Source organism: Thalia democratica, chromosome 2 (genome assembly GCF_965202585.1).
Source record: "Thalia democratica chromosome 2, ktThaDemo2.hap1.1, whole genome shotgun sequence".
In the NCBI taxonomy this organism is placed as follows: Eukaryota; Metazoa; Chordata; class Thaliacea; order Salpida; family Salpidae; genus Thalia; species Thalia democratica.
In genome coordinates, this window is record NC_139166.1 from 87,621,206 (window position 1) to 87,632,756 (window position 11,551).

At 23.5% G+C, this 11,551-nt stretch overlaps 1 pseudogene; it reads right to left on the reverse strand.

Annotated features, from left to right (window-relative positions):
* Positions 1-8,513: 8,513 nt before the first annotated feature.
* LOC145829077 (smad nuclear-interacting protein 1 pseudogene) lies at positions 8,514-9,113 on the reverse strand (annotated as a pseudogene).
* Between the last annotated feature and the right edge of the window lie 2,438 nt (positions 9,114-11,551).

Genomic DNA, 11,551 nt, shown 5'->3' on the forward strand with positions numbered 1-11,551 from the left:
AAAAAAAATGGTAAAATGTAGACTACTAAATGATATTGTTTACTAATACACTAACAATTACAAACAGAAAAAAAAACTAGTTACAACTTTCACAAACTAGACTGAACCAATGCTATTGAAAAAATTGCAATTGATAATTTAAATGTCACTATAACTAAAACTGCAGCCTGCGAATATTTTAGAAAATTATAATTTGACCCGCGAGCTACAACTGCCTGCCGAGCCGACCAATGGTATATAGAGAGGTATATAAATCTAATGGATTAAAATAAAAGAGTAAAGTTTATAATAAAACTTTTAAACATTAACAAATTATAATTTACCTATAGGAACAATGTGTTTAGTATAAGTTTCAAACTCTATAATTTCTTTTTAAAGTTTTTCTTTTTAAATCCATTTAGTTTCATTACCTCACTATATATCTGGTTTAATTATATATTTTTATAGATTATAACTTTAGAAATTTAAAATTAAATTATTTTTAACATTAAAATAATTCTCAATTTCTTATTTATAATTTTTATTTTGTCAAAATATACTTAATTTAAATTAATTACATTTTTGTTATAATTTTTATAATTAATATTATACCACAGTTCTACAATTAAAAATCCACTTCGCGGTGAAACACAATAGACTTTTTCATTTCAATTTTATTTTGAAAAATCAATAAAGCCAATAAGCTCATAACTAGTTTTAGAAAGGCAGGGTTGCAACAAAACGTGAAACTCTCGAAAAACTTGGACTTTTACTGTTTATGCAAAAAAACTAAGAACTTGAGAAACTTTGAATAAAAAGTTAGAAAAACTTTTAATTTTGATAAAAATTACTAAAAGTGCTATTAATATCTGTAATTTTAAACTACAAAAGCTGACCCAAAAATGTTTCATCTTAAAACAAGGCGAAAAATTGCCAAAATCCGGTGGCAACCCTGGTGGCCATTTTACCATAAAGAGCATATAAATTATAAATTTTGAAAAGAATTAACTTTAATTTCATATAATATAAGTGAAATTGTAAATAAAATATTAGTGTTAAATCTTAATCTAACTTTAAATTTTTTTAAGACTATAAATAAGTTAATATTCTATTATTCAAATTAATAGGTTGGCATTAGTTTTGATAAATATTCAGTTTTTCTATTACAATTGTGTACTTATAAGTTTATTTTTCTCCAAGTGGTAAAAAAATAATTATAAAAAATAGTACTTAATTAGAATAAAAAACCTCTTGAAGTTTTTCTAATTTCAAACCTGTGTACCTATAGACAGGTGTTTTTCAAGTATTTAAAGTATTAAAATATAATGTGTTAAGTTTACTTATAAAAAAAAAATTATTTTGTCTCCCATAACAACATACCTTTCTAAATTTGATTAAAATCAAACAGTGTTAATTACAGTTTGTTAATAAATAATATTGACCTAATGAATTTCAGTAGTTGATTATATACTAAATGACAGGTCAATGTAAACAGTATGTGTATTTTTTTAATAAATGTATTAGGTTATTTTATACTATAATTGTACTAATTTTGTTATGATAAGTAGTTATATTTATACTATATGTATAATATAAATTATATTTAATGTTATACAAGTAATCAATAAGCAAAAAACTAAAATTATGTTCGCTAATTTACCTTAGCAATTCTTATAAATCAACTTAAACTATCACAAAAGTTCTATTCAAACAAAATCTGTACACAGATCTGTACTTAATAAAACACTCAATTTAATAATTTAGTTCAGTTTAAATAAACAACTGTTTAAATTTGTTTGATATGAGTGAACATTTATAATTAGCACTTCTAATTGCAGGGCAACCAAAAAACCTTGAATCCTTGAAAAACCTTATTTATACAGGTTAGACTAAAAAATTCTTGAAAAAGCTTGAATTTGAGATATTTTGAAAAAAAACTTATGTCTTTATAAATTTACAAATAACCTGTAAAAACTTAAAGTTTTAAACAATAATTTACATTTATAGTGATAAAAATTTAAACTTGACACAAATATCTAACACATAGACATAAAGAATGTTAAAAATAAATAATTAACAAAATCAAACAATTTAAGTTGCTTTATAGTATCTTTTCAATGTTGTTTTACTATATAAGACAATTATTTACCTTATGGTAGATAAATTCAAAAACTTGTACTTTTGAGAAACTCGTAAACATTTCTGAAACTTTTTTAGTAATCCTGTATAAATGTAACTGTGAAATCATAATGAAAGTTAAGAGTATTTTTTCATTTAAACTACAGCCAGGATTATATAACTTGCCTTTCCTTATTTAGACAAAATACTTATTATCTATAAAGTAAACAGATATATGGATGAAATTCAAAAAATTGACAAATATAGTTTTGTAAAAATGTATAGAAGTCAGTTATAATTTATTTATATATTTCAATAAAGTAAACTAAGACCATAATAAAGCTTTATAATACAAAATATTTCCTTCTAAAAATTTTGTAAATTTGAGATTTTTTATTTAGTAATAACATTACTTCTTAAATAATTTAGTACTAAGTATTTCATAACATTTTAGTTTTGCAAATTTCAGGTTTTAATGTGCACAGTGTAAACTATATAATTAAGAAGTAATACATAATTTTTTATACTTTAGTTATATTGAATAAGTAATATCTGGTTAATAATCTGAGCTAAGTTTAAATTATATAACAATCTTTTAATAAAACAGGTTAGTTTTAATAAAAAAAACTAAGGCTAGTTTTAATAAAATTCCTAAATTTCAGGCCAGTTCTTTTTTAACTTTAAATATCTGTTAATTTTAAATATTAAGTTAATTATTTTAACTCAAAATATGTTATACATTTTGGTATTGTTAAGTTTATAAGCTTGATTATAAATTTAATATTAATTTTTTCAGCTTTTTGCTCACACTAAGTTTTTTTTCAATTTTAGTTAAACCTAGGCTGCCTTTATTGTTTTAAAAAAATTTGCTACTTTTCAAATTCATTATTCTTTTCAATCTATCTTGATCAACTAAAAAAAAACATATCATAGCAAAATACCAGTAACAGACAATGTTTATATTTTAACAACTTTACAAAAACTAATTTAATTTTTAAAGCACACAATAATTTATTTAGTTAATATAGAAAATAACTAGGTATCTAATATTAATAAAGTAAGCAAAAAATTAATTGTAATTAATTTCATTGTATATCTTAGTTCAAGTTGTTAAAAGTGGTTTGCAGGGTTGCCAAAAAATCCACAATCCTTGAAAAACCTGAAGTTTCTCAATCATTTAAGGTAAAAAACTAAAATATCTAGAATTTAGAAACAAAAGTATCTTGAAAACCTAATTTTTCAAAGAAAATTCACTTAAAATAGTAAGAAATGTTTTCAAAACAATACTGATTTCTGATAAAGTATATAAAAATATTTATATTAAATACAAAAGAATTAAATACTTTCGCAAATTGTTAGACATTTCTATCTTATTTCAAAAAAGAGATAAGTAAAAACTGAAAGAAAATTAGTCTATCTGTTTTTATTTCTTAAACTAGTTTGTTCTTAAATACTTTTGAATGTTTCAAATTTTTTTTTGTCACTTAATTGAAATATTATTTTGTCTTGATTTTAAATTTTTTGATTTATGTGATGTAAAACCAAATATCCAGAAATTACAAAAATTTAAGTAACAAATTTTAAGATTTTTGGTCCATTTTTACTGCATTTATTACATTAATATCTATTTTACTGAATAACTTTTTCATATATTTTTTTCTATTAGCTGCTCTACTGATTAGAACAGCTGACAATATACATTTTTTATAACTTTTTAATTTTTATTATACATATACATCGTTAAAAAAAAAGTATAGTAATTCATGAAAAGCATAATAAAAACCTTAAAATAATGCTGTTATCTAAGATTAAATAGATTTTAGTAGAACAAATATTACATATATTATTTAACTTAAAATAAATAAAGTCTATTTATAAAAAAGACAGAAGCTTGTTGTAAAATTACATTTTTATTAAAATCACTATTAACTTATACTGTGTCATTTGATAGTACTCAATAGGACATAGGAATTTATAATAATATACAAATACTCTAATTAATGCAAAATATTCAACAACAACAGTTTAATTTATTCACTTCATCATTAAAACTTTAGTCATCATTTATAACAATATATTCCCTTTGTGATAGACCGAATTGTAGGTTATCTTTCTCTTTTAACTCGTAGTATTATTTCGGTTTAATTTTGTTCCCATTCAGATGAGTTCCATTTGTGCTGTTGAGGTCGAATATAAAAGGTAGTACGACCTTTTTCTCAACACCGCGTTTTTTTCTATTCACTGCTCTGTATTGGAATATGCAGTGTTGCTTGCTTACTGATTGGTGATGAATTGGAATATCGCAGATTCTTGAATTGCTTCCCATCAAAAACGCGCTTTGTCGGTGCATGTGAAGAGGTTTAGAATGTTTATCATTTCTGAAAACGTACAACCTCCATCATTAATTTGACATAAATATCACGTTTATGAACGGAAATTGTTAAAAGTTACGGACTTTGGCTAATGTTTTGGAGACTTGAAGTTTGGCCCGCAAGCACCATATACATTCTGGTATAAAGTGAGATATTGAAATCTAATTGATTTAAAAATGAGTAAAGTGTAAAACAAAACTATTAAACATTATTACATTGTGAATTAACCATAGTAACAATGTGTTTAGTATAAGTATCCAACTATTTAATTTCTAGCTTTGAAAAGTATTCCATTTTAAATCTATTAGGTTTCAATACCTCACTATATATAGTGGTAACATTTGTTTGTTTTTACAGATTATACCTAAAAAAAATTAAACTAAATGTTTTTTTACATTAAAATATATTTTTTTTAATTTTGATATTGTCAATAAAAAAATCAATTTAAACTAATTTTTAAGTTACTGTACTTTTTACCATTATTATTTTACTACAGATCTAGAATTTTTTATTACGCTCCGAGTTGCAATACACTAGATTTTTTCCTCCGGTTCATTTTGATTCCTTTTAAAAAACCAATAAACCCAATCATCTCATAATTAGTATTAGAATGGCAGGGTTGCCACAAAACCTGGACTTTTACTATTTAGACTAAAATACCTTGAACTTGAGAAGTTTTAAATAAAAACCTTAAAAAAATTTAAAATTTGAGAAAATCATTTTTAGTCCTAGAAACATCTGAAATTTTAAACAACAAAAATAGACCAAAAACATTCATTTTTAAAAACCTTGAGAAATTTTCCCGAAAAACAAGTGGCAATCCTGTTGGTCATTATGCTATAAGAAGCATATAAATTTAGAAAAAGACTTTAATTTCCTTTAATATAAGTGAAGTTAATAAATCAATTTATTAGTTATAAAACTTAATCTAACTTATAAATTTGTCTAAGACTATATTTAAGTTAACATTCGTTTATAAAAACTAATAGGTTGTCATTAGATTTAATAAAATTTGCTATCTCTTTATCACATTTGCGTACCTTTAAGCAGATATTTCTCCAAGTATTAAAAGTAATAAATATAAATAATAAGACTTTAATTATAATTAATTTTTTTTTAATTTTTCAAATCTGTGTACCAGTTCACAGATATAATTCATATGTTTAATGTATTTGAATTATGATATATTAAGTTTAAAATAAGTATTTTTACTGTTTCCCAACAATATACCTTATCAAACTTGATCTACATCAAACAGTGTTAACTACAGTTTGTTAACAAATAATACATAGCTAAAACACACACATTTTAGTAGTTAATTATTTAATATATGACAAGTCAATGTTAACAGTATGTGGTTATTTTATTTCATTTTTGTATTAAGCTAATTCATTCAGTAAGTTATATTTATACTAGTAGATTTACCAATTGCGTAAGTAGTTGTTTAAGTAATATTAAATATTATACAATAAACAATAATCTACAATTATGCTCTCTAGTTAACAATAGAGATTTTTTTAACTCAACTTAACTTTTCCCAAAAAAAAATTCAAAATTAATATGCGCATAAATCTGCACTCAATAAAACTTTGAATTTAATATTCCAACTTTGTTTAAATAAACAACTGTAACATTTGTTTGATATAAGTAAACATTATTATACTAGGTTAAATATGCTACCAAAAAACCTTGAATCCTGAAAAACCTTATTTAAACAGTTTAGATTTAAAAATTCAGGAAAAAGCTTGAACTTTTTGATAAATCACAAACAACCTAGTACAACCTGAAGTTTTTAAACAATAATTTACATCTAAAGTAATGAAAATTAAGTTTGACACAAATATCCATCATATATATAGAAAAATCTTAGTACTAGTTTTTTAAGCAAAAATACTTAATTTAAGTTGCTTTGAAGTATATTTTTAATGTTTTTATACTATATAAGACAATTCCTTACCTTAGACTTAATATACCTAAAAAATTGTACTTTTGAGAACCTTGAAGAAGTACCTATAAACTTTTGGCAATCCTGTATAAATGTAATTTGAAATCATAATGAAATTAATATATTTTTTATTTAAACTTTAACCGGGATTATTATAATATTTTCCTTTTAATATGCTACATTAAAAAATACTTATTGTCTATAATGTAAACAAATAAATTCATGAAATTAACAAAAGTGACAAGTATAGTTCTACAAAAATGTAAAGCGGTATGTTACAATTTATTTTAATTTTTTCAATAAAGTAAACCAGGACCGTATTAAAGTTTAACCAAACATAATATTTCTTTTTTTTAATTTTCCCAACTTGAGATATTTTATTTAGTATTCACTTGAGAAAAAAAGTTGCTGCTCAAATATTTAAGTACTAAGTTTTACATAGCATTTTAGTTTTGCAAATTTGAGGTTTTTTTGTACACAGTGTAAACTATATGTTTTAAAACTAATAAACAATGTTTAATACTTAAGTTATATTGAATAAGTACTAACCAGTTTATAAACTGAGCTAAGTTTAATTGTTCAACAAACTTATAAAAACCAAGTAAGTTTCAATTTTTTTTAACTTTGGCTAGTTTTGAAACAATTCCTACATTTCAGGCTACTTCTTTTTGATTTTAAATCTTTGTTAATCTTGGTAATTAAGATTTTCATATTAACTTACAGTATGTTAAAAATTTTGGTCTTGTTAGGTTTTTGAGCTTGTTTATGTTAATTTTATAAGCTTTTGGCCCAAATTAACTTTTTTTTTCAATTTTACTAAAACTCAAACTGCTTTTATTGTTTTAAAAGAATGGCTACCCTTTAATTACAGTATTTTATTTAGATCTGATTTGATAAACTAAAATAAAATAAAAAATCTAACACAACATAGCAAAATAATATACCATTAACAGACACTGTTTATGTTTTGACAATTTAATAAAATAGATAAGTTTTAATAAAAAACACAACAATTAATATAGTTGACATAAATTTTTTTTAAATAAAGTTAGCAACAAATTTGTAAATTGTAAAAATAATTAAATATTTTAATTGTAGATCTTAGTTTAAGTGGAAAAAAGTAGAATGCAGGGTTGCCAAAAATCTTGAATCCTAGAAAAACATGAAATTTCACAATTAAAAAAGCTTGAAAAACCTGGAGTTAAGAAATAAAATCTAAATTTTTAAAGACAAATCTCTTAATATAGTAGGAAATGTTTTAAAACGACACTTGTATTAGTATACTTTCAATATAACTAGTATCAAATAAAAAAAAATTAAATACTATAAAATAATTCTAGGTACTTATTTTACAAAGAGAGCTAAGTAAACACTAAAAGAATAAAAAAGACTAGATTATTGTTTCTAAAACTAATTACATTCATAAATATTTTTGAATGTTACTAAAAATTTATTTCTTTTTTATTCAGGCACAGTTTAAAAGTTTTTTGTCTGAACTTTTGGTTTTAGAATTCTCATGATGTAAAGTCAAAAATCCAAAAATGGCAGAAATTTAAGAAAAGTATTATTTGTTTATAAATAGTTTTAAGAGTTGCTAGTTTTTTGATCTTTTTTACTGGTTTTATTATGATAATATCTATATGTTACAGTTATTTTTAAAAATAATATCTTCAATTAGCTTTGTATTCTACTGATTATAATAGCTGAGTCAGCTAAGTTGACAATAGATTAATTGATAAATATTTTATCCTCACAATAACTTGACAACACTTTTTAAAATAAATGTATGATACTTCATGATAAGTATAACAATAATTAAAAAAAAAAAACCCATTATCTTAAATTAATTATATTTTAGGCAATATATATTACATATAATGTGTAACTTTATAATAAATAAAATTTACATAAAATACAAAAGCTTGTTGTAAATTTACACTTTTATTAAAATTAGTATTTATGAACACTGATAAATTTAAGTTTTATCTAATAAACAAATATTGCGTCATTTGGTAGTCCTAAATAGGGCATAACAAATTAAAACAGTAAACAAATAGTCTAATTTCAACAACAACAGTTTAATTTATTCACTACATCACTTAGTCACCATTTATAAAAACATATTCCCTTTGTGATAAACCGAATTGTAGGTTATCTTTTTCTTTTAATTCGTAGTATCTTCTCGGCTTAATTTTGTCCCCATTCAGAAAAGTTCCATTTGTGCTGTTTAGGTCGAATATATAAGGCAGTACGACCTTTTTCTCAACACCGCGTATTTTTCTACTCACTGCTCTGTATTGGAATACGCAGTGTTGCTGACTTATTGATGGGTGATGAATTGGAATATCGCAGATTCTTGAATTGCTTCCCATCAAAAAAGCACTTTGTCGGTGCATGTGAAGGGGTTTAAAATGTTCTTCATTTCTAAAAACATAAAACCTCCATTTTGTCTTAGACATTGAGGCCTCCGGAGGCTCGTTGTAATTTATAACGACGCCCTTGTAAGTATTGGTGTCAGCAGTGAGGTTTCCACTTAACCCTAGGTTTGGCGTTTCTCTCTTGACAAGTCTCTTGATATCTGAGCGAGGATTCTTCTTTACTGATGATAATGATAGTTTCAATCCTGCTTTTGTTTGAAGTCGCTTGCGAGGACTTCTTTTTCCGGTCAACTTTACTGTTGTTTGTCTTGAGCGTGTCATTGTGAAATGATTAATTTTACATAAATATTTAGTTTATGAACAAAAAATGTTAACAGTTACGGACTTTGGCAAAGTTGCCCGCTAGTGGCGCAAATGATAAATTTATTTTATTTTCAGGGACCATAATCTTCTTAAGTTTAAAAATTTCATAGCATTAATGTGAAATTGGAATTTGTTTTATAAGAATTTTATTAAAACTAGCCATAAACTTTTGCAATCAAGACCTAAGTTCTAAATCAAGAATAAAATTCATTTGTTTTAATTTTAATTATTATAATTGGATAAATATGTGACTGTTTCTATATGAATATACTAATTGTGTTTTAAAGCTAGTAGAACAAGTTATAAAAAAAATAAAGAATTATGAACATGTAATAACTGTTAGATCGTTTTAAGTGAAACTGTCATGCTCGAGTAGATATGTGTATACAACTTTGCATTACTAAAATGCTACAAAAGCAATCTAGCACAAGAAATAAAGTAATTGTTTAAATGAAAATAATTAGATATTGAAATAAGATTTTTTTTACATTCAACAAAATCAAAAGGTTATTATTTAGACAAACTATATTTAAAACAGTTACAAAAGTATAGTTAGCATAAAATTAGTGAAAAGTTTTATTTTCTGAATTTAAAAAAATTATGTAATTGTAGCTAATTTTGCTAGATGATTTAATAAATTTGTAAAATAAGCCTACATGTTTATAAGTTCAATTGGGTATGAAAAAAAAACCTAGATATTTGTTACATATTATAAATCTCTTTAATAATTATTTAAAAAATTATATTCTGAAACTTACAGAGACAGACAAATAAGAGATGCTAGGTTTAAATGGTTTTTGAAATAAAGTTACATGCTTAAAGACATTGTATAAATAAAAGCAAATAAAGTTATATTTTCATAAACAGCTTTAAAATGTGGAAACGTTGTTGTGTAAAAACTTTTAAAGACTGTGTATTTGGTTACATTAACACATTAGCATTGTCTCAATATATTTTTTATTTTTTTTTAGTTGTGTGAACATTGAACATTTATTATGTCTAATATATTGAGGTCAACTAATTCTAAGAGAAAAAGAGTCAGCATCAATTTAAAAAAAACATATTTGTAATTTTTTTTATTAAAGTAAAAAGATTTTATACAAAATCTATATACAAGTCAAAAACAATTTAAAATGATAGTTGTGTCAAATTCTTGATTTGATAGAGATTTTGAAAATTGTCCTTTTCTAGTTAACCAAATCACAATTTAAAAATAAAAACTTTAACAAATGTTTTTTGCTTACAGTAAGTCATTTAACTTCAATGAGAGCATTAATATTTAAACAGAATTAGAACATAGTTTTTAAGCTGCTTGTTAAAAAATATGTAAGTACAACAGGGTTGCCACCTTCTCAGGGAAGTCAGGGAAACTCAGAGAATTTTAGTATTTTTTTATTCTTAATAAAATTCAGGGCAGATTTGATTTTTTCTATTAAATTCTGGAAAGTATTAAATTTCTTTTTAATCTCTTGGAAAATATTTCTAATTATATAATGAGATTTGGTAGATCCAGTTTTTAATATTTTGTTCAAAAAATTAGTTTTATTTATTTTTAAGTGCTTAATTAGAAATTATTTAGCCTTGTGGCTAGTTATTCAATATCCTTAGAATTGAAATTGTGTTTTTTATCTTAAGCTTTAAATTTATATTTATCACTGAATTGCCAAACACTCAGTGAACTCAGGTAAACTTAGGGAAAATTTAAATTGTAGGTAATCTCAGGAAGACTCTGAAAATTTTGATTTTTTTTTTAACTTAGAAAAACTCAAGGCAGTTATGATATTCTGAAACAATTTCAAGGAAATGTTAAATTTTTTTTTTAATCTCAGGGAAATTATTTTCTAGTATACAATGATATTTAGTTAATCTAGTTTCAATATTTTGTTCAAAAAGATTTTTTTTTTCAAGTACTTATTTAGAAGTTTTTTAGACATGTGGCTAGTATTTTAATATTCTTCAAATTAAAATTGTAGTTTTCTGTTTAATATAAAAAATATTTTTATCATGACTAAAGTTAAACAAAAACAAACACATTAAAGAAATGAAGGTTGTGGTTAACTATGCATTGAAAAGCTTAATACACTCTAATTATAATGTGAGTATTTTAATATGTTTTACAGTTTTTATTTTTTACTAATTTAATCTGAAAAATTTCTATAATGTGAGTTAAAAACAGTTTAAAACTTAAAAAAAATGTTGGCTGTACAATGAAGATTTTAAGGATAGGTTACTAGAAGATGCTGGTAAACAAAAGTTTAAATGTAAGTGGTTTTAGATATTACTGAGGTATTAGTAATTTGCGCCAGAAACAAAAAAAAATTTAAGAACTTGAATAAAACCTCAGGGAAGTTTTTGGTCACTCAGGGAGGATTTTATTGGCAACCCTGTCTTATATT